At 42.7% G+C, this 22,689-nt stretch overlaps 1 protein-coding gene across 8 annotated transcripts in view; it reads right to left on the reverse strand.

The window, feature by feature from the left end:
* Positions 1–291: 291 nt before the first annotated feature.
* Positions 292–22,689, reverse strand: part of CELF4 (CUGBP Elav-like family member 4) — a 1,197,256-nt gene continuing 1,174,858 nt past the window's right edge. For all 8 annotated transcript variants that reach the window (XM_069218773.1, XM_069218769.1, XM_069218589.1 and 5 more), the window contains one exon: positions 292–1,576. The gene's annotated coding sequence lies outside the window, so the exon portion shown is untranslated. The remainder of the gene's footprint in view (positions 1,577–22,689) is intronic.

The following is a 22,689-nucleotide window of genomic DNA, read 5'->3' on the forward strand; positions in this document are numbered from 1 at the left end:
GAAATAAATTATACATAAATATGATATACTTTAAAATATATGTGTTTTTAAATAATTCACTGTTTTTTCTAATTAATATTATCTTTCTAAATAATTGTGATTTTTTTGACTGCTCTAAAGTCAATTACCAAAGATAAATATCGTGCTTTCATTAAATAGTTGTCCTTGTTTTTCTCTATCATTACAATTAAAAGTCCTACAAAATATGCAAATTTATTTACAGAAAAACAGAGTCAGCATCGTTTGGAACATCCCCTGTTTTTCAAAATTCCTTGTAAACAGTTTCAGAAATTCTTTAAAGATTGTTTTTTTTTTTTTTTTTAATAGTATGGTTCTAGGCTATTCCTTGCCCTGAAGATCTAGAACAAATGTGGAAACTACTGAAGCAGAGAATGATCGTAAAACTTGCAGATAGCATTTAATGAAGATATGAAGCAATACAGCTATGTCATTCTTCAAGTTAGAGCTAACTCTGATAAAAAGACCTTAGCTTTTTTTATTTCATTGCATTGTCTACAAGAATTGTTTTTTTATAGCTGGAATGCTTGCAGTTAAAGAAGCTGCCAGTATAGCCTTTTAGTCTCCTCAGTTAATACAAGCACCCAACAGCAATTGGCAGAGTAGGAATTTATGCTCAGTCTAAACTCTACAAAAGAATTACAATTCTACAACATCTTTGTTTTAGCAGTAATGCTATTTTCTATGTATTTTTTTTTGCCTTTTTTCTTGCTCTCTAAATTTTTTCTATTATATAGGTATTTTAAACTTTTCTTTTAAATTCTGTACAACTATTAGGATTTGAAATGGGGTGAGATTGAAGCATTTACAAACCTTATCACTACACCATCTTTCTATATAGGTCTTTTCTTTTTTTCTCTTTTTTGCTTTTTAATGATAGCCATCCATTTTCACCAATATCATTCAGTCTTTACTTTGTACATAAAACCATATGAAATTTTCACACTTTAAGTAATGTAACCAAAGAACCTCTCAAAGTATCAAAGAACTATTATCTTGCCATTTTAAAAGCATTTTAAGCATTAATATTATTTTTTTTACATATTTCATATAATTGCTCTCAGACTGTTTTAAGAACAGCCAAGACAAAAAGGAAGGAGCTTTCATAATTTACATACAGCTACACGTTTGTGATAAAAATTTTGGTCCTTTGGTCCCTAAACAGCTAAGGAATGACAGATAAGATGCTTACAGCGACCATCAGCTTGGTCGGCATGGCAAAAGCATACTCGGTGGCAAACAGGCACTCCTTTGTCAGTTTTCATGTTTTGCATTTCCTGTTTTGAAGGAAAACAGCCTCTGCAGTGATATCTCTTCAGAAATCCTGGTTTCTCTGGATTCTGCCCGATTTCTCAAACACTTGTCCCTCCAGTCAGCAGACGTGATACTTTTCATCAACGAAATATGACAGTCTTAACAATCAAAGAGAGAATAGTCTGATGTCTTCAGTACGACTGGTAGCTTGCCGATATGTCGAAGGTGTTATCCAACATGTCTCGCTCATATAGTTATATATGTAATTTTTATTTTGTTTAATGTGGCACAGTCAGTTCCTGCCCTGAGAGAGAGAAAGAAAGAAATAAAAGAGTTAGGAAAGAAGGGGGTGGGGATGCAGTCTAAATATAGAAAAATATAGAAACTGAAGACTCCCTAAGAGCAAGAATGATGTTTTCGAAGCTGTGGTGAGTTTTAATCTAGCGAGTTAGTCGCAGTCATGATGAACAATTAAGTGCAAATCACTATGTCTCATTTACGCTAAAGGTATCTAATCTTAAAGAGTGTTAAACTGGCAATTGAGATTCACACCAGACCGTCCAGCTCTCCGCCATCTTAGGGTGGGGAAATATAACCAACCACTTTATCCATTACATCATAAAACAGCGGGACTCACCTCATGCAACATCGGTCTACTAAAATGCACATCTCAACTTCTACCACAAGCCCTGTCTTATCAGAGAATCAGGAGGTTGGCAGATCTACTTTTGCTGTGGAGGCCAAGTGGTCCCATTACCTCAGAACTATTTTAGCAAGGGCTGTTCTCACAAACACTAAATGCCCTTCTCTGAAAGCAATTTCGAGAGATATTTCCGTAGTGCTTACGTGTGGCAAACACTGTCTACTGCATGTTCAGAGACACAGAGTAACTAAGTTGCTATGTTTAACAAAAAAGGCACATACTGTTCAGTGCCCTGTTTAGCAAACAGCTTGGCCATTTTGTGTGTCCGAGGTAGTGTTTGCGAAACATGGCCCAGGGTTCCTCCATTTTGTGGCCAGTCATGGGAATGACTTTGCATCAAGTAATGGCAAAATTAACTATTTTACTTTTTTTTTTTTTTACTACAGAGGCAGAATTAGCCTGAACGTGCCCACATAACAGGCAGGATTGTTTTGTCGAGCCAAATCCAAGTGATTGGAAATAAAAATGTAGAGCAAATGTTTTATTAAAAAAGATTTATTTTTTCTATAAATTGTAATCGTGATCTGCCTAGTCTTGACATTTGAAATTGATGCTTAATCATTAAGGATTAGAAGGCACGGCTCTTATCTTGTCCTTGCAAGCAGGTTCGCCTGGTATACTCCTCGCTGATTTATTAAGTCGAGGGACTAGAACTGGAAAGGCTCACTTCCGTGGCAGTGTCATGCGGAATATCAATCCATGCTGGCAGGTTTTTTCAGCACTGTTGATTCATCAAACAGCAAACCATACACAGCAGTCTGAACAATGACAACATCGAATATAAACAGAAATAAAAGACTAGTCATGGACCCTTTTTCAGTTGTAATAAAAAAAGACGCATTCTTTGTCTTTTTAATAGTGATTTGGGTAGAACACAAAACAAAATTTAGTTTAGCTGACATATCTAGGTGAGCAAAGATTTAGAAATGTGGGCAAGAACAGGTTACTGTCCTCTCTACAAGAATGGTTAATTCTGTTTTGTGTTACTTTTAAGTATAAATTAGTGTTTGGGTGTGTCATTCAGCATAACCTGAAACATAGCAATTGAAAAAGGCCCCCAAATTTTCCAGTAAAGTAAAATATGAATATACATGTACAGAATAAACCACAACAGTTTCAAATGCAAAAAATACCAAACCAACCACGCATTTTACCTTTCGGTTACGTTATTTGAAGCACGCTAGGCCCAAATCTGTAAAAAACTGCAAGTGTGCATAAGGCTCAGATTAACCAATCAAATTGGTTGACTCCATTCTTAAGCAGCTTTAAAAAGCCCAATCTCATTGATTGATTATTATTTTTTTGAATTAACCAATCAAATCCCTTCAGCTGATTGGCAATTTTGAGCTAACCCATCAGATTGGTTGATACATTCCTTACGGTGTAAGGCATTTTACCATTTTTTTCAGAAAGGGGCCGATTCAAAACACCAGGAACTTTAAAACCATCTTTATTTTTCTAAATGACATCTAAAAAAAGCATAAACATGACAAGAAACAAAAAACAAAAAAAAACACCGCAAGCATAAAAAATAATATAGAATATATAGTTCAGGAAACGACATGAGCACGGCAAAACTGTGGCAGCACATAGTTAAAAGAAAACAATAAGGAAAAGGCACACGTGATCATGACTGGCCAATCATCAACTGATACAACATCCAAGAAAAAATGCTTCAATCACGGCACCTCCACGAAACTTGACGGCATGTCATGCACCCAAATTCTTTAGCTTGTTACATGACGCCATCATGTCACACTTCAACTTCTAGTTGATGCACTTACGGACTGGGGGGGCTCTTTTTCTCCACTGTCACGTCACTACGTGAACTTTTTCCTACAGTAGCTCAGCGCGAGACTGTGGTGAGAATGACAGGCTCTGCTTAGGTTGGAATTTGATTGAATGACAAAAGAAGAAAAGATTTTTTTTCGGTTTTTAATATTTTTTTTTTCTTTGGGAAGGGAAGGAAAGGAAATCAGGTACTAACACAGCATCACACTGGGTCGCTCTGACATGTTATTGCAATCAAATGGTAAAAGAAAAGGAAAACAGAGATGGATAAAATGGCCGAAGCCTGGCCTAGAGACAGACACACATGGACATATGGAAAACAGAGAACATTCATGGAGACACAGTGGAGCCGGTCCTCTTATGCTGTCAAGCGCTTCATGGGAATGAGAGAACAAAGATCTATTGCAAAATCTCTAAATTAACTCTACAGCCAATCATTTGGATTTGAGACCATTTTCCTTGGCTCTCTGATGGTGATGTCCCTGCTACAGAAGAACCGCAAATACAAAGAATAAATACATATGGGTAATTAAAGTTAAAAAAAATATTTGTTTGTATAGAATACAGTAATGTTATGGGCACACCTTAGAATGAATGTACCGCCCCGCCAGCAGCATGATTCCTGATCCTGTGGCCATGTCTGTGCTGGCCACGTGGTCTCCACCTCCCCTGGGGCCTGCAGGGTACCCCAGGTATTTTCCTTACCCCGCCTGATCTCACTGAAACCAGCTAATGCTCAATATACATGCCACTGACATTACAGCAAAGTTGGTCTAAACCTAGGTGCTATGTGGTCTTCTTCCACCTTCCTAATACCAAAATGCGCTGGACTGTTAGTATCTGAAGGGACCGCCCACATTTTCATCAGCTACACCCTCATGCAAAATAATATGACGACAGAGGTGAGAGCTTCATGATAGGCCTGTCCACTGGGTCTGTCCATGTGCAATGTCACTTATCCAAATAAGCTCTTTCCTCTGGTTGTTTCTGCACTGGCATTACACAAAAAGTGCTATTATCCTTGGAACTAGGGGCAAAACGGACTCCTGCACATGCGTCCTGCACCCTTGGGAACTTTGGCATTACAAAAGAGGCTGCAGAATCTTGTGCTGTCCCTTCTGTGATTGAGATTGCACCCGAGTACGTGTAACACTGCTGTGATCTCAAGGGGCGCTTGATTATCTGCATGGGGTTGTGGCATCATGCAAATGAGGGAGCACTGTCTCTTTGTCCCCATCTACAGGGAGTGCAGAATTATTAGGCAAATGAGTATTTTGACCACATCATCCTCTTTATGCATGTTGTCTTACTCCAAGCTGTATAGGCTCGAAAGCCTACTACCAATTAAGCATATTAGGTGATGTGCATCTCTGTAATGAGAAGGGGTGTGGTCTAATGACATCAACACCCTATATCAGGTGTGCATAATTATTAGGCAACTTCCTTTCCTTTGGCAAAATGGGTCAAAAGAAGGACTTGACAGGCTCAGAAAAGTAAAAAATAGTGAGATATCTTGCAGAGGGATGCAGCACTCTTAAAATTGCAAAGCTTCTGAAGCGTGATCATCGAACAATCAAGCGTTTCATTCAAAATAGTCAACAGGTTCGCAAGAAGCGTGTGGAAAAACCAAGGCGCAAAATAACTGCCCATGAACTGAGAAAAGTCAAGCGTGCAGCTGCCACGATGCCACTTGCCACCAGTTTGGCCATATTTCAGAGCTGCAACATCACTGGAGTGCCCAAAAGCACAAGGTGTGCAATACTCAGAGACATGGCCAAGGTAAGAAAGGCTGAAAGACGACCACCACTGAACAAGACACACAAGCTGAAACGTCAAGACTGGGCCAAGAAATATCTCAAGACTGATTTTTCTAAGGTTTTATGGACTGATGAAATGAGAGTGAGTCTTGATGGGCCAGATGGATGGGCCCGTGGCTGGATTGGTAAAGGGCAGAGAGCTCCAGTCCGACTCAGACGCCAGCATTGTGGAGGTGGAGTACTGGTTTGGGCTGGTATCATCAAAGATGAGCTTGTGGGGCCTTTTCGGGTTGAGGATGGAGTCAAGCTCAACTCCCAGTCCTACTGCCAGTTCCTGGAAGACACCTTCTTAAAGCAGTGGTACAGGAAGAAGTCTGCATCCTTCAAGAAAAACATGATTCTCATGCAGGACAATGCTCCATCACACGCGTCCAAGTACTCCACAGCGTGGCTGGCAAGAAAGGGTATAAAAGAAGGAAATCTAATGACATGGCCTCCTTGTTCACCTGATCTGAACCCCATTGAGAACCTGTGGTCCATCATCAAATGTGAGATTTACAAGGAGGGAAAACAGTACACCTCTCTGAACAGTGTCTGGGAGGCTGTGGTTGCTGCTGCACGCAATGTTGATGGTGAACAGATCAAAACACTGACAGAATCCATGGATGGCAGGCTTTTGAGTGTCCTTGCAAAGAAAGGTGGCTATATTGGTCACTGATTTGTTTTTGTTTTGTTTTTGAATGTCAGAAATGTATATTTGTGAATGTTGAGATGTTATATTGGTTTCACTGGTAATAATAAATAATTGAAATGGGTATATATTTTTTTTTGTTAAGTTGCCTAATAATTATGCACAGTAATAGTCACCTGCACACACAGATATCCCCCTAACATAGCTAAAACTAAAAACAAACTAAAAACTACTTCCAAAAATATTCAGCTTTGATATTAATTAGTTTTTTGGGTTAATTGAGAACATGGTTGTTGTTCAATAATAAAATTAATCCTCAAAAATACAACTTGCCTAATAATTCTGCACTCCCTGTATAAGGCAGTGAAGGCAGTGGTGCCCTGGGACACTTTATGTAACACAGCCCCTGGTATTTTCTTGGCGCTACCATTCTTCGTATTGCACAAACTATCTCAGGACACGACAGTCATCTGCACCCTCTCTCCACACCCTGGGGAACTTTGGCATCACAATAGAAGTGCAAATGCATGTGCGGCCCCTTCTTTGATACACTTTGTGCTGGTGCACATGTAGCGCCGGTGCAACCTCACGGGGAGTGATGCTCCCTCATTTGCAAAGGGGGTGTGTTTCCAAGCACATGAGGGAACACTTTGCTTCTGCGCCTGCTCTGTGTTATAGACGTAGGCACCCAGGTAAAGAGGCTGTCAGTAGGAGCACTGACTGTGCACCACAGAGAGGTGTCAATCACTTGCACTGCCTGTTAAGTAAAATGCTGACTGGCTGCTTAAAGCAGCCTTTCACTAGAGCACTAGTACCAGGGCAGGCGCAAGTGTGCAGTGGGGACAGTGCATTAACTATAACAGGGTGCACTTCCCTGTTTTGCACCTGGTGCACACATTTCAAGGTATACCCTGGTGCAGACTGGGAGCAGACACGATAGATATTATGGGCCCCGATGGATTGATGTTTCCTACCATAGCAATGCCCAGCAGTACCAGTATGTCACGGTAGATCCCACAGTACATACATCGGAAATGATGAGCCATTAGTGAATGGATCACCTAGCAAGTACCATTTATTATTCTAAAAGTAAACATCTGTTTAGCGCTTGAGTTGCTGGCACAGCAGTTCACTCATTTGCACCTCGGTTTCCATATCATCAATGCAGCACCTGAACGCTTGGGATATTCAATCAGGCAAAAATGAATAGTCAGCATGCTTTTGTTCATGTTTGCTATTCACTTACATGCAAACCAACTGCAGGCTGAGACATCACTTAAATAAAAGAATGTGATCAGTTATATGAAGATGTTTTTCTTCCTCCCTCACTCTACAACAGAACTGCAAGTATGACCACAATGTCAGGATTCTTTGTAAAAGTCCTGATGAAGACACACTTGTAAGAATTAATAAAGAGTGTTGAAACCACTGTATTTTTCAAAGATATGCTTCCTTTTGCTCATAGGACCTGTGTTGGTATTAATATGGATTTTAAAATGATTATGTTTTTAAAAAGTAGATATAATCTGTATGAAGAGAAATAATGACGTGTTGGTCCCATTGCACTGCAGTGACCTAGCCGAGGCACATGCATTACTGAGTGCATTTGCATGGATGGATGATGATAAATGGAATGCGTGCCGTATGACAAAAACAATTTTAAGACTTATGCTAGCACACCTTCACTAGATATGTTCCTTAATCAATATTAATAATATACCTCTTTCGTACCAATTCAAGATAAAATTAATGGCTCTATGGTTACATTTTGAACATCCCTGCATTTCCTGCATGTTTTACAACACATAGAAATACAGAATGAATCATTTGGTTTGCAAAGGATGAATATTAATTCTTCGCAGACAATAATAATAATGTGTGATGATCTATATTTCGTGACCTTCTAGAAAATGTATGAGAAAATCCAATATACAAAAGGAAGCCATCCCTGCCCTTTGCAATCAGTAGTTCTCACCAGAATCTGCAAAACTCCATGGTCCAGAACATTGTCCCTGAGATTACTGACTATAATCATGTTTCTTTGTGAATCTACAGCCAATCTTGAAATCTGTTGTTGCTATTTCACAGATTCTGTTATTGTATACGCTTTTCTATGCATTTGAGGATTTCATAAACAGTTCATATGTCTCCAAACCAGAGTGTGGATTCAAAACATTACATCTCCGGCTTCTTTTCATCACGCTGATCTCTAAGACAGAAGCAAGGAGCTACTAGAGGGTGAAATTTGTCTCTTAGAAATGCTTTGTCACAAAATGCATAGGGCAGATGGTGCAGGAGTTCTGGGAAGAGAGGTGGCATTCCTCATGGTAGTAAACCATTCTATCACATACATTCAGTCCATACACTGTAATGCTCGGATCATCTTTATAGAGTGCTTGTCGCCTTAATCTGGCTGAACCCTTGCTAAAAGCAGGCAGCTTCCTTAGACCTGGAGAAGGGCCACTCACAGTGCTTAATTTGAGCAAGTGGTCTCCAGTGCTCAGCACTGGCACTAAAACACCAGCACTGATAACAGTCTGTCACATGGTGGCGCTGTTTGTCTAGTTTAGAAATGAGCACAACAATCATTGTTTATTAATTCAATATGTATGTAAAATGACTAATACCTGTCAGCTAAGCCATTTTTATAGCTTCGAGGGCTTGGAATAATCTGAATTGTCATACTTGTAGGACAATTATGGTTAGTAGTTGTGTAGGCAAGGTCATTGGCAGGTGCAATGGACGGTGCAAGCTGCAGTGGTGTCCTGATGAGGGCCTTGGCACCGATTTCTTTACAAATTAAGCACTGGCCATTGGGTAGGACTGTTATGCTCAGAAAGGCTGTGGTTACTCACATCTAATACAAAGTATTTGATGTTATCACCTTCTCTGGAGGGTCTCTCTACTCCCACAACTGGGGCACCATGAGACTGGAGACAAAGGAAGGCAAAAATAGAACAAAAACCAAGACAATAAGCTTTCCCCATCTATGCACACAGGATCTGAAATGATATCTCTAAATTCCTCAGGACCACACAACCTTGCTCCAGTTTAGGAAAGGGCTGAACACCTTCCTCTTTAAAGAACACAACATCTTGAAATTAAGTCAACTTTGGCTATCAGCATCATGCACTGTACAGCTCTGCTTCCTTTGAACTCAATTAAACAGTACAAATACCACACACATACATAGATACATACTTCTATAACTACTTAGGCCCAAATTTAAGAGGGCCTACTGTAGTGCCTCATTGGCATCATTTTGTATGACGCTAATGTGGCTCAACAAGGCCAAATTCGCCGTGCCATATTTACAAAGTGGCACAATGCATGCATTTTGCCACTTTGTAACCCCATGCGCCACATTATGTCTGCACCAGGCATAACGTATGCAAGGAGGGCGTTTCCCCATTAGGGGGACTGCAAAAATGGCATAGTGGAATCTCTAAGATTCCACTGCACCATTTTTTTCGCCATTTTTTAACACCTGAAGAGAGCAGGCATTAAAAGGAGGCACACCCTTATTTATAATGGGCCTCCATGTACTTTGCAGGATTAGCGCCAAAAGTTTTGGCGCTAATCCTGCAAAGTACAACAATAGCATCAACAATTTTGAATCTACTGTCCCTAACCTGCGCCATGGTGTCTAATATGGTGCACACATGGTGGCATTAGGGGGGCGCTAAGGGGCACAAGAAAAGTGGCGCTGCATTTAATGCAGCACCACTTTTCTTAAATTATGTTTTTTTTTTTAGGGTTCTTTGTCTTGTTTCTGAACATTTTCATTTATTTTCTCAGTATCATGTAGGACACGTTTTCTCACTTTTCACTTATATAGTTTTGCTACATTCCTTGTCTGCCTCTTTACTCACATTAATCCCCAAAATAGAGAGTACTTCTATATTATATATTTATTTACCTATAAAGACCTTCAGTTACCAACAGAGGATCTAGTTATAAGGTGCTGTAAAAACAAAGAAGAAATTAAAGGTAATGCCAGAGATTGGGGGGAATGAAGAACGATATTTACAGACCAATCATAACTTTAGAGTCAGAAAAAGATGTTCAAATTTGAAAGAGGTCATTCCATGCACTCAAAATCGAGGATTCGATTTCTGTGTGTGGCAACAGTGCTTAATTTGGGCCATGGGTTGCAGGTAGGGCCCACCACCCACTTTGTGGGGACCAGCACTTATTTTTCCTGAACAGACTTTGATGCAGAGCAAATGAGAGTAAAACACAAGAGGAAGAGAATAAGGAAGAGAAAGAGAAAGGCAGAGAACCAGTGACAAAGGGAGAAAACAGGATGAAAAAGAACCTGCAAGGTCGAGGTAAAGAGGCAGGGAGTACCTGATGATGGATTAAAGAAGTATTAGGTGAAATCACCTAAGTGAGAATGTAGCTGTACTATGCCAATAATAAGGCAAAACGGTGGCTGGGCTACACCAATTCTAAGCCGAAACTGTGGTTGGGATATATTTATACTAAGCCAAGAATGTGGATGGGACATACCAATCTTAAGCCGAAACTGGGGTTATGATATAATCATACTAAGCTACAACAGTGGTTGGGATATACTTATGCTAAACCTAAATTGTGATGTGATATATCAATCTGGGGCCAGTTGCAATATACTTATACTAAGCTAAAACTCTGGATGTGATATACCAATCCTAAGCCACAACTGTTACAGTGATATACCAATACCAAACAGAAACTCTAGCTATAAAAGTACTAAGCCAAAACTGTGGCTGTGATGTCTCAAAAACCCAAACTATGACTTTAATATAACAATACTAAGTTGAGACTGTGGTTATTAATTTCCAAACCAAAATTGATGGTGTGATATATCAATACCGAATCAAAACTGTGGTTGTGATTCACCAGTTCCAAGCAGAAACTGTGGACACCAAGTACTAATACTAAGCCAAAACTGTGGTTGTGATATACCAGTTCCAAGCCAAAACTGTGCCTGTGATGTACCAGTACCAAGCTGAAACTTTGGTTATAATGTACCAATACAATACCATAACTGTGGCTGTTATATACCAACACCAAGCTGAAACTTTAGCTGTTTTGTTCCATTATCATGTCAAAACTGTGGTTCTTATAAACTATAACAAGCCAAAACTGTGACTGTTAAACCAAATATCAAGCTATAACTGTAAGTGTGATTTGCCCAAGAAATTCGGAGGGTGGGAAATACAAACAGTGCATCGAGAAAAACTTGAACTCTGCAATGAAGATTACTGATGAGTAGTTGGGCCATCTCCTGAAACAAATAATACTTTCACTAAAACATCTTTGCCTCTCTTCTTCTGACTTTACACCCTTGTTGCCTTTCTGAAACACAGTGTTACCAATGGCTTCCTCAAAATGGAGAATATGCCAGAAAACAAGGCTCCTAAAGCTGCAAATTACACAAATTGACCCCAAAAAGGGAAATGCTACAATTGAAAAAGAAACACTTTGCATGGCTCTTGAAAGTATGTATCTACTTCCACAGGATGTGGAAAGCAGCCATTAGCCTCTCTCGCTCGCGGTCAATGAATGGCCTCTGGCCTTGGCGGAGCGGTGTCGGCAATCAGCACACGCCGCCACGCTGCACCGGCCATCTGCCGTTAAGTAATGCTCACTGCTAATGTTAACTACTTGGCTCCTATTTGCGATCCTTATTGTGTCCCCCGCAGCTTCAAATTACCTCCAAGGTGCACAGTGCAATTAACTAAAAATATTTCCTGCTTGGGCTTAATTGCGCTCTGTTTCAATCCACCTACGGCTAATGGCGGCGAGGTGAAAACCAGTGCCCAAATAAATAACATTGATTAAAGTTAGATGCCTCAATAAGCTTTCATAGACGTATTAATTATTAAAATGTTATTATTTTTTTTTCGCTAGAACCTTTGGGTCATATTTCAAGAGGCAGATTCGTCGTGCTAATGAAGCTGGAGGCAATACATGTATTTGGAGACGGTGCACTCCGCAGTACTTAACAAAAGTTTTATTGCATGCCTCCTCGAGAAGATTTTGGTTTGTAGTGTGGATATAATATCCTGCACCATCTTGGAGGCTAGCCCAGCTTCCGATTACAACCAGAGGCAGCAGAATGATGGGGGCTTCAACCTCTGCTCTACATTTCACCTAAATCAGGTGATTGCAGGTGGGGTTCACCACTGTAATGTTTGGGAGCTGGGACTTTATTCTTCATTCAACTTCCACCTAGCACAAGGGGTGGGCAGAAACCGAAGAAATATGAGAATGATAGGAAAACAGATGGAGTGACAGAAAGAAAGCAGGGGGTAAAATGGTTCTGCAAGAGGAAGGAAATGATAAGTGGTGGAGAAAAGATGCATGATGTTGAATGACGAATATGCAGCCCCGGGACCGTATTACACAAAGTGCTCCGAGGGCGCAACAGGCGTTTGCGGTCGGTTTGTGAGACCCAGGGACACGTTGGTATTACAGAACCCTTGTGTGGCCCACTCGTGTGGCCCCTTCTGGAATACAGATAGCCTTGGTGCACCTATGGCGCCAGTGCAATCATCAGAGTGCTTTCCCTTATTTGCATGGTGGCGTGACCCCATGCAGATCATGCAAATGAGGGGATCCCTTTGTCTCTGCTTCCATGCTGTATTATGGATGCAGGCATGAAGGCAAAGAAGCTCTCGGAGGCCCAGTGATAGTACGCCTCAAAAAGGTGGTGCGTTGTCAGTGCGCCCCCTGATGGCAGCCCTCTGAAGGGGTTGAAGGGGGTCCTGTGTACCGTCCAGACATCCCCTTAAAAGGGCAGGCGGTTTGCCCATGGGCGTAGGAAGTGTGGGGGACGCGGGGGATGTATCCCCCCCAGATTTTGGAGGGTGGGGGACACGGGGGACGAAGGTGGGGGGGACAAGGGGACACAATAATTTCCCCTCTCACATCTGTCATTCAGAGGGCCATTGGCGCACAAAAGCGCTACTTACGATAGCCCTGTACAAACAAATCCTCCAAGCTGATGGTAACCAAATGAAGGTGAGTCAGGAGGCCCCCTGCGCCCTCTGCCCTTTTGTCCTGTTCTAAGGGTGCTCATAAGAACAAAGGGCACAGGAGGAGAAAAGAGTTTTGGATGATTACTGTCACCTGCTGCCTTGAAGAGGAGCACTGCAGGATGCCTTCAAGAGGAGCTGCAAAACAATGAGGAAGATCTAAAGAGAGAACAGAGTCCCACTCACCGTGATGCCTGCAGGCTAGAAAGGAGACTCTGTGAAACACAATATTTGTATTTGCCCAAGATCACACCAGTTGATGAAACAGTGAAGTCGAGACTGAGCTCAGATTTTACATTTTTACACAACAATTTAGCTTTTAGAATGGTATATTTTTCTAACATTTATGTTTAATGTTTTGTTTTCTAGGTAATGAAGTGCTTGATTACAGCGTGGCTAACAGGGAGAAGCCATATTTCATTTTGGGCCGTTATGCCTAGCGTTATTATTTATGTTGTTGTTATCATTACATACTTCAGCATATTGAAGTATATTATCTTTTCTCTATCTTTTCTTCACTCTACTCTGAAACAATCTACCCTATGCCACTGCACCCTACACCACTTTTCTCCACTCTGTGCCACTCTACGCCACTGCAATCTATGCTGTACCACTCCACTCTACACCACTGCAATCTATGCTATTCTACTCTAACCATTGTACACTACACCCCTACACTCTGCACTACTTTACTCAAAACCAATGCACTCTATCCCACTGCCAATCTACTCTGCCCCACAGCACTCTATTCCACTGCTTTCAATGCCACTGTACTCTGCACCACAGCACTCTATGCAACTGCACTCTATGTCACTCTACAATACACCACTGTACTCTGCGACCCTCTAATCTGCAACATTGCACTTTCTGCCACTGAACTCCACGCCACTCTACTCTGCACCACTGCACTCAATGCCACTGTGCTCTGTCCCACTGCACTATTTTCTGCACTACTGCACTGTATTCTACTCTACACCACTTCACTGTAGGGCACTTCACTCTACTTTGAAATCATCTCCTCTATGCCACTGCAATCTACGCAACTCTACTCTATGCTGTGCCAGTCTAATCTATCTTGCACCACGCCAATGTACCCTGCACCACTCCAATCTGCTCTGCACCACTCTATGCTACTGCACTCTACATCACTATGCTCCACTCTGCAACAATCTACTCTTCACCACTATACTGTACTCTGCAGCAATCAACTCTATGCCACGGCACTCTATGCAACTCTAATCTACTCTGTACTCTAAGCCACTCTTCTCTACTCTGCATTACTGCAGTCTACACCAATGCATTCTATGCCACTCTACTCTACACCACTGCCCTTTATGACACCCTACTCTGCAACACTGCACTCTGCCACTGAACTATACTCCTCTCTACTCTGCACCACGGCACTCTACTCTGCACCGCTCAACTATATGCCACTCTATGCACTCTACACCAATGTACTATATGCCACTACACTCTATGCCACTCTACTCTGCATCACTGCACTCCACCACTGCACTCTACACTAGTCTACTCTACCTTGCACCACTCCACTCTGCCATGCACCGCATCACTCTATGACACAGTACTCTGAACCACTGCAATCTAGTCTGTGCTCCCCTCTACTCTTCACCACTCTACGCTACTGCACTGTACGCTAAACCAGTGCAGTATTCGCCAATGCACTCTACACCACTTTACTCAAAACCAATGCACTCTATACCACCACACTCTACACCAATCTAGTTTGCACCACTGTACTCTATGCCACTTCACTCTAGACCACCCAACTCCACTCTGACACTTCACTATGACATTACACTCCATGATATTAGACTCTGACACTCTATTCCATTAAACTCTAACACTTTCTCCACTCTGTAACTCCCTACACAACTCCCTATACGCCACTCCATTCCACTTTACTCCACTGTATGCCACTCCAAACCACTCTATGCCACTTCAATCTACGATACTCTGCTCAATGCCACTGCACAACCCTCTACGCCACTCCAATATACAACAATGTACTGTGCTCAACAACACTCTACCCAACTTTCTCTATGCTAGTTCACGTTACTTTACTTCAATCTACTCCAGTTCACTCTTCTTTATGCCTTTCCACTCTACGACACTCTGCCACTCCACTCTATGACACTCTATTACACTGTGACACTACTCCACTCTAATACTACTTTATGGCATTGGCGCTTGATTAGAGATTCAGATCTCCATTGATTGCCTTCTCACTCATATGAGACGTGAGTCCGATTTATCTTCGCCGTTATGGTTACAAGCACTCTGTAACCCTTTTAACTCAAGCTTAACGAAGGCTTAGGATGATCCTGATACTTGTCTAGGGGATCAAAATATTGTCGGCCAAAGTACCTTGACTTGAATTTGTGATATTGTACATAAGTTGGCATTAGCATAGGTACTATGAGCTAATGACTTCTTGATTCACTATTTGAGTCATTCATGTAAAAGTCGGTGTATAAAAGCTTGTAAATCATTGTTGTGGATGCTAACCTTGTAGGAAAGTAGCCTCTTTCTAGCTTGGTTACCCCCACATTTGGCCTATTTGCCAGTGTGTTTGCGTGTGTCTACTGGGATCCTGCTAATCAGGACCCCAGTAGTTATGCTCTCTCCCTTAAATTATGTTTTTTGCATACTGGTAACCCAGTATTTCACCCAAAATTGGCATATTGGTGCCCCCTTATAAGTCCCTAGTATATGGTACTTAGGTACCCAGGGCATTGGGGTTCCAGGAGATCCATATGGGCTGCAGCATTTCTTTTGCCACCCATAGGGAGCCCATGCAAAGGCTTCTGCAGGACTGCTATTGCAGCCTGCGTGAAAAGGTGCATGCACCCTTTCACTGCCAGTTGCACTGCACCAGGTCACTTATAAGTCACCCCAATAGCAGGCCCTCCAGCCCTGAGGGCAGGGTGCAGAGTAACTGTGTGTGAGGGCACCCCTTCACTAGCAGAGGTGCCCCCACGACCTCCAGGACCATTTTCCCAGACTTCCTGAGTGCGGGATGCCATTTTACACATGTACTTGAAATAGGTCACTACCTATTCCCAGCTACATAATGGTAACTCGGAACATAGGTATGTTTAGTATCAAACATTTTGGAATCATAACCCAAGGCTTTTGCAAGAATTGGTTGTATGATTTTATGCACTCTGGGGGCTCCTTAGAGGACCCTCAGTATTGCCATTCCAGCGTTCTGAGGTTTTCCAGGCAGGCCCAGCTGCTGCCACCTCTCGGACAGGTTTCTGCCCTCCTGTTGCTTGAGAAGCTCAAGCCCATGAAGGCAGAACAAAGGATTTCCTTTGGGAGAGGGGTGTTACACCCCCTCCCTTTGGAAATAGGAGTTACAGGCTTGGGAGGGGTAGCTTCCTTCCCCAGGCCACTGGAAATGCTTTGAAGGGCACATTTGGTGCCCTCCTTGCATAATCCAGTCTACGCCGGTTCAGGTACCCCCTGTCCCTGCTCTGGCACGAAACTGGACAAAGGAAAGGGGAGTGACCACTCCCCTGTCCATCACCACCCCAGGTGTGGTGCTCAGAGCTCCTCCAGAGGGTCCCTGTGTTTTGCCATCTTGGATTCCAAGTTGGCAGCAAACTCTGGGAGCATCTGAGTGGGCAGTGCCAGCAGGTGGTGTCTGAGCCGTCCCCTGATAGGTGCTTACCTGTTTAGCTGACCAATCCCCCTTTCATGGCTATTTAGGGTCTCTCCTTTGAGAGGTTCTTCAGATTCGGATTGCAAGACTCCAGCAGGAATCCTCTGCATCCTTTACTTCACCTTCTCACTGAAGAAACTGCATCTGGACCCTCCAGGAACTCCACAAACTGCAACAACGAAGCAAAGACGACTTCTGCAACATTGTACCTTCAGCTCTTGCCAGCATATGCAACTGTTTCCCGGTCGTGCATCCTCAGAGGAAAGCCTGTCTTCAGCCTGCACCAGAAGAATGAACGAATCTCCCTTGGAGTGAAGGAGTCACTCCCCTGCTTCAGCAGGCACCTCTCTTCAACGACGACCATCTGCTTGGGTCCCCTCTCCTGTTGAGTTGCATGGATCCTACATCACGGGTGGTGGACTGAAGTGGTCCCGATGGTCCTGACGTCCTACTGTCCAGCTTTGGTGGAGGTAAGAGCTTGCCTTCCCACGCATGACAGTAACCCTGTTCACCACGTGTTTTTCAGTTGCCAAGGCTTGTTGGCATCCTTCTATGAAATTCTTTGTGCACAATGTAACTCTGGCCCCCAGCACTCCTTCCGGCAATGTACAGCTTCCTGAGCGGTTCTCTGGCGGTGTGGGATCCTTTGTTTTTGTGCTGCGTGGGCCTCCTTTTGCAACTCCTTTGTCCCTGTTTTGGAGGACTCCTGTGTGCACTGGCTGGTCTTCTGTGTGCTCTCTGAGTTCCTGAGAGCCCCATCTGACTCCTCCTCCTGGGTAGAGTCCACCAGGTCCCTCCTGGTCCCAGGCAGTGCCATTTTCCGCTAACCGTGAGCTTTGCGTGTGCCAAGGTTTGTTGGCAGAATCCAGCGACGCAACCAGACTGCAATCATCCATCCGGTGTGGGATATCATCTGCACCAACCAGGAACCCGCATCCATCTTCTTGGGTGCAGTACTGACTGTTGTTCTTCACCAGTGGTTCTTCTTTTGCACCTTGATTCGGGTTAGCAGGGGCTCCTGTCCTCCCTGGATTCTTCTGTGCTTCTTGGGCCTAGTCCCATTCTTCCACAGGTCTTTAGGTCCAGGAATCCACCCTTTGTGTCTTGAAGTATCTTCTGGTTCCTGCATTATCTTCTTTCTCGTGTTCTTGTGTGTTCTTGGAAAGTTACTGTCATTTACTCCTGCTTTCCTGGGCTCTGAGGTGGGTTATATTACTTACCTTTGGTGTTTTCTAATACTCCCAGCGCCCCTCTACACACCACACTTGTCTAGGTGGGAAACCGACATTCGCATTCTACTTTCTTAGTATATGGTTTGTGTTTACCCTAGGCCCATTTCTAACCATTGTGATTTTCACTAATTGCACTTTTCTAACTTTTTATTGCTATTGCTGCATACTAGTGTATATAATTGGTGTATTACTTACCTCCTAAGGGAGTATAGTCTCTATGGTATTTTTGGCATTTGTGTCACTAAAATAAAGTACCTTTATTTTTGTAACACTGAGTATTTTCTTTCATGTGTGTGAGTGCTGTGACTCTACAGTGGTATTGCATGAGCTCTGCACGTCTCCTAGATAAGCCTTGGCTACAGCTACCCCTAGAGAGCCTGGCTTCTAGACACTGCCTACATTTCACTAATAAGGGATAACTGGACCTGGTATAAGGTGTAAGTACCATAGGTACCCACTACAAACCAGGCCAGCCTCCTCCAAACAACTGTACTATATAGGTTACTTTTTACATTTTTCTTGTAATTGGTGACATTGGGTCATCCAGATAACTTGTGTAATGCCCGAATACCAGTCTTTCTCGATTTCCCCTGTTGATGTTTTCCCACTACATTTGATCTTTTATATTGTGATTGAATAAATGTATGAAACAATCCATTTGCATACTACTTTAATATCATTGTTTATGGGAGTGGTGTTGCATTTTATTCAAGGGACCCCTGTTCCTTTGAAGTTAGTTTACTGCTCCATTTTAGGACACTCTACTTACTCCATGACACTACACCACACCAGTCGATGACACATCATTCTCCTTTATGCCACTAACTTTGAGCCATGCTGAATAGTAGTCTCGCTAGTGTACAGCATCGCTAAAACACATTGGTAAAGGCAATAGAACTTGCATAGGCGAGACTTATTGGCTTTGCCAATGCTTGTTTATAAGGTATGAACTTTAAGGTGACTTGCAATATCCTTATGTACGCAGGGGGTATTTTACCCCATATAATACATGGTCACACCACCAACTTTCCCACAAACCACTTAAAACCTTAGTGCATAGCTTCTAACATTCAAAGCTATGAAAGTAGAGCAGAAGAAAGAAAAGCAACTTTCCATTTTTTGCTTTAAACAGCTGCATTAATTATGCTCTGTGACCTGGTCTGCCTTTTACCTTGGCTGCTACCTCTGGCAGAAGGCATTGTAATGTCAGAACTCGACTGTAATAACCCTGTCATAGTCATTTTCCGATGTCTTTTCTTTATAATCAGTGAATGTCTTTTCTTTACACGCAGTGACTTGGTGCATCACAAACAGCCGTTTCTAGAGAAATTAGTGACTGCAGTTTATACAGAGATTAGAGAATCCATGTTTGTATAGCCTGTAACTGCAAGAGCTTCTTCAGTTGAAATGCTTCTAGTTATGACTGATGTGGAGCTGAGCTGCCCAAGATCACACACAGGAGTAGAAGTGTTATTAGAACTATGGTTTCAGAGCACAGTTTACAACTCTTGTACGTAATCGCTTTTGATCTCTCCAGTGCGGTTCCAATTGGCATGAGGCGAAGAGCATGGTGGGTGTGGGGCGCAAAGGGTATGTTCTTCCTTTTTACCCTCTTACCTTTATTTGCTTGGTGCATGGAGATGCAAGGTTAATCAACATGTTATTTTAACATTTTAGCTAATTACTTTGTGAATGTAAATAACAATTAAACATACTTTCAGACTGTGAAAACATGCCTTCCTTTCTCCCTATTTCACTTCCAATATATATGATTGTGTATATTTATCGGAGCCTGCAGTTCGTAAACAACGAGCGATTTGTATAGGGTTGATTGAAAGTCCCCAAGGCTGTCCCTGTCCCCCCCAGAAATGTATTGTCTCCTACGCCCCTGGGTTTGCCGTCTGCACAGAGAAACGCAGAGCGGATGCTTTAGAGCTCCTCCGTATTTGAATGTGCCAAGGTGGCAGCACGAGTTGGCAGCTGCCCCTGGGGGCAGCGCATTCATTCTAATATGGCGTACTCCCCTTGTTTGAGCAGGGCGCACCTTTTGAAAGGTGCTCCTGGCGCAAACAAGGAAAATGCATTGTATTGGTAATACACCAACTGAATTTGGTAGCTTCCGGGACATTCTCTAAAGGAAAAACTTCGGGCATCTGCAGGTTCTTTTGTGATTTTTTTTTTAATACAAATTAAACAAATTCAGCTATGGCAAAGTGATCCCAACTGCAGGGAGGGCAATATACAGTATGCCACATTCCATAAGAGAAAAGTGTTGCATCCACTACGTAGACAATAACTGAATCGTCGAACATCATCAAGGTAACCGAATGATGTTTGATGTTGTAGGGGTCAGCAATGTAGTGGGTGAAATATTCATATTTTGTAGTGCAACCCACCCCACAATGACCAACTATTGTTTATTTATTTAAGCAATCAGTACTGAACACCCAGGCAGCAGCAAGGTGATGAACAGTGAATGATAATAGATCTAAAAAGCAGCTGTGATAACTCACTAAGGTCCTCAGAACGAGTGCCCTCTTAGTTCCAAGGAGGCCGGTAACAGCAGTAACCGGCACCAATAGAATTCTGAGATCTGTGAAAACATCTTGTATGTCTATACTTTCACCCAGAGATCTTGGCTACTGAAAACATCCGAAATCTCCATGTGAAAGGACGTGGAAAAATGAGAAATTACCAGGGGTGTAGCACCCGAAATTACTGATTTACGGGTAACTCTTCATTTCTTATTGGCCTTTAAGGGCCCAACTTGTAAAAGGTTGGATTTTCCTTTTCTCTGAGGTTACCAGAACACCCAGTATCAGTAATTCTGGTGGTGGGGAAATTTGACCCATTAGTAGCCATTCCTAATGAGGGCATCTATGTGCAACTTTAATGCAAGTGCTGACTAATCAACGCAGAAGAACAGAGAAGCTAGTCTGCTCCATGCCACTGTGTTGTTCTGATGCAAAAAGTGTCTTCCAGGTACTGAAAGGATAATATGCAATGTCTACACAATTGTTAGCACCATAACTAGGGAAGGTTTCAAGTTCCTGAATTGTCGGTGCTCTTCAGAGGCACGTACGGGTGTTGAAAGTGTGATCGATAAGACTAATGTGTGAGTTCAGATATAACTTTTCTGGCCATTTTGTTTTTAAAAGGAGGTGGGTGAAGTTGAAGGGATGTGATGAACATATCTGGCATGTGAAGAAGGTTGCCCTGCGTAAAACACGTTGGCTCACGCAGAAAGCCTTAAATATGACTTTTTGAATGCGTAAAGTCTGTGCCGTGAAGCGGGCACTGGAGTTTTGTGACCCTTTTCATTACCAGAAGCACCAGGTGAGTGTGTGTGTTCTCTAGGTGATGGAGTCTCTGAAGCAGATAAGTTCTCAGGAGGCACACTGACCGTGCGCCACACAAAGGGGACGCACTATCAGTGCGCACCCTGATGGCAGCTCTGTGTAGGGGATGAAGGGGGGTCCATCCACTATCAGGCGGGTGCATCCATTCCCTGCACCTGCCTGCAAGGGGATCTTCACCCCTCTTAAAAGTGCAGGCGGATTGCCGCTTGCGCTGCGAAAAACTGAATGGCTGCTTCAAAGCTGCTCCATATTTCACTTGAATGCGCGGTCATTCTAATACGTCACCCTCTCCTTGTTTGCGCAGGGTGCACCTTTTGGAAAATGCACCGTATTTGTAATATGGCCCCTGGAGTGCTACATGCCTGCGGAGAAGGCTGATTTCCTCCTTGCACTTGTTTGCACCACCAACTACACTCAGTTTTTCTTTCAGGTAGGTGGTCTGTGCCAGGTGCAAGGCTGTTCCTAACTTTAAAGCCGAAACCAGCCCTTCTTAGATTTGATGCTTGGCTGACTCCACATCAACGTCAGTCGTCTTAGGCTTCAGGTGGCAAAGCATAATGGCGCTAACAGGTGCTTGTGTCAGGAAAAGGCGAGCGATTAGGTACCCTGGGGTGACCACCTGTCCAGATGCTTCTTGAACAGTCCAGATATCCGCTGGGAAGCCATTCACAGAGACTGGATGTGACTAATAGAGGAATGGCCATGCCAACAGTATGGTCGCTTGAATTGCCTGTCAACTGCTTGATTCATTGCGTGGCGAGTCCAGCCACCAGACATCATTAGAGTTCATCAATGCATCGTTAGCATGGCACTGTTGTGAAATGAACCCATATTCATCAATAGATCCCTTCTCTTGGCCAATCAGGAATAGCGAAGCCGGTGACAGGGCTGGCCACATCTTCTGCCAATGCAGTTACCGTGAGCTGCCTCGGAGCAAAAAACTTTGGTAATTTCCATGACGTGCAGGGTCAGCGTAGACCTAGATGCATTAGGGTTAATTGTCTCAGTTTTATCAATATATATATTTGGAAAACTATGTGTTTAACAATTAAATATTTAATAAAGGAAGATACAGACAATAGATACAGTTTCTGTTGTCTCTCTTTTTATAATTTATCGGTGAAAATGACCAGCTGCTGTGCATCAAGAGTTATAAGAAATGCAGTTTGCTAAT

This window comes from Pleurodeles waltl, chromosome 1_1 (genome assembly GCF_031143425.1).
Source record: "Pleurodeles waltl isolate 20211129_DDA chromosome 1_1, aPleWal1.hap1.20221129, whole genome shotgun sequence".
In the NCBI taxonomy this organism is placed as follows: Eukaryota; Metazoa; Chordata; class Amphibia; order Caudata; family Salamandridae; genus Pleurodeles; species Pleurodeles waltl.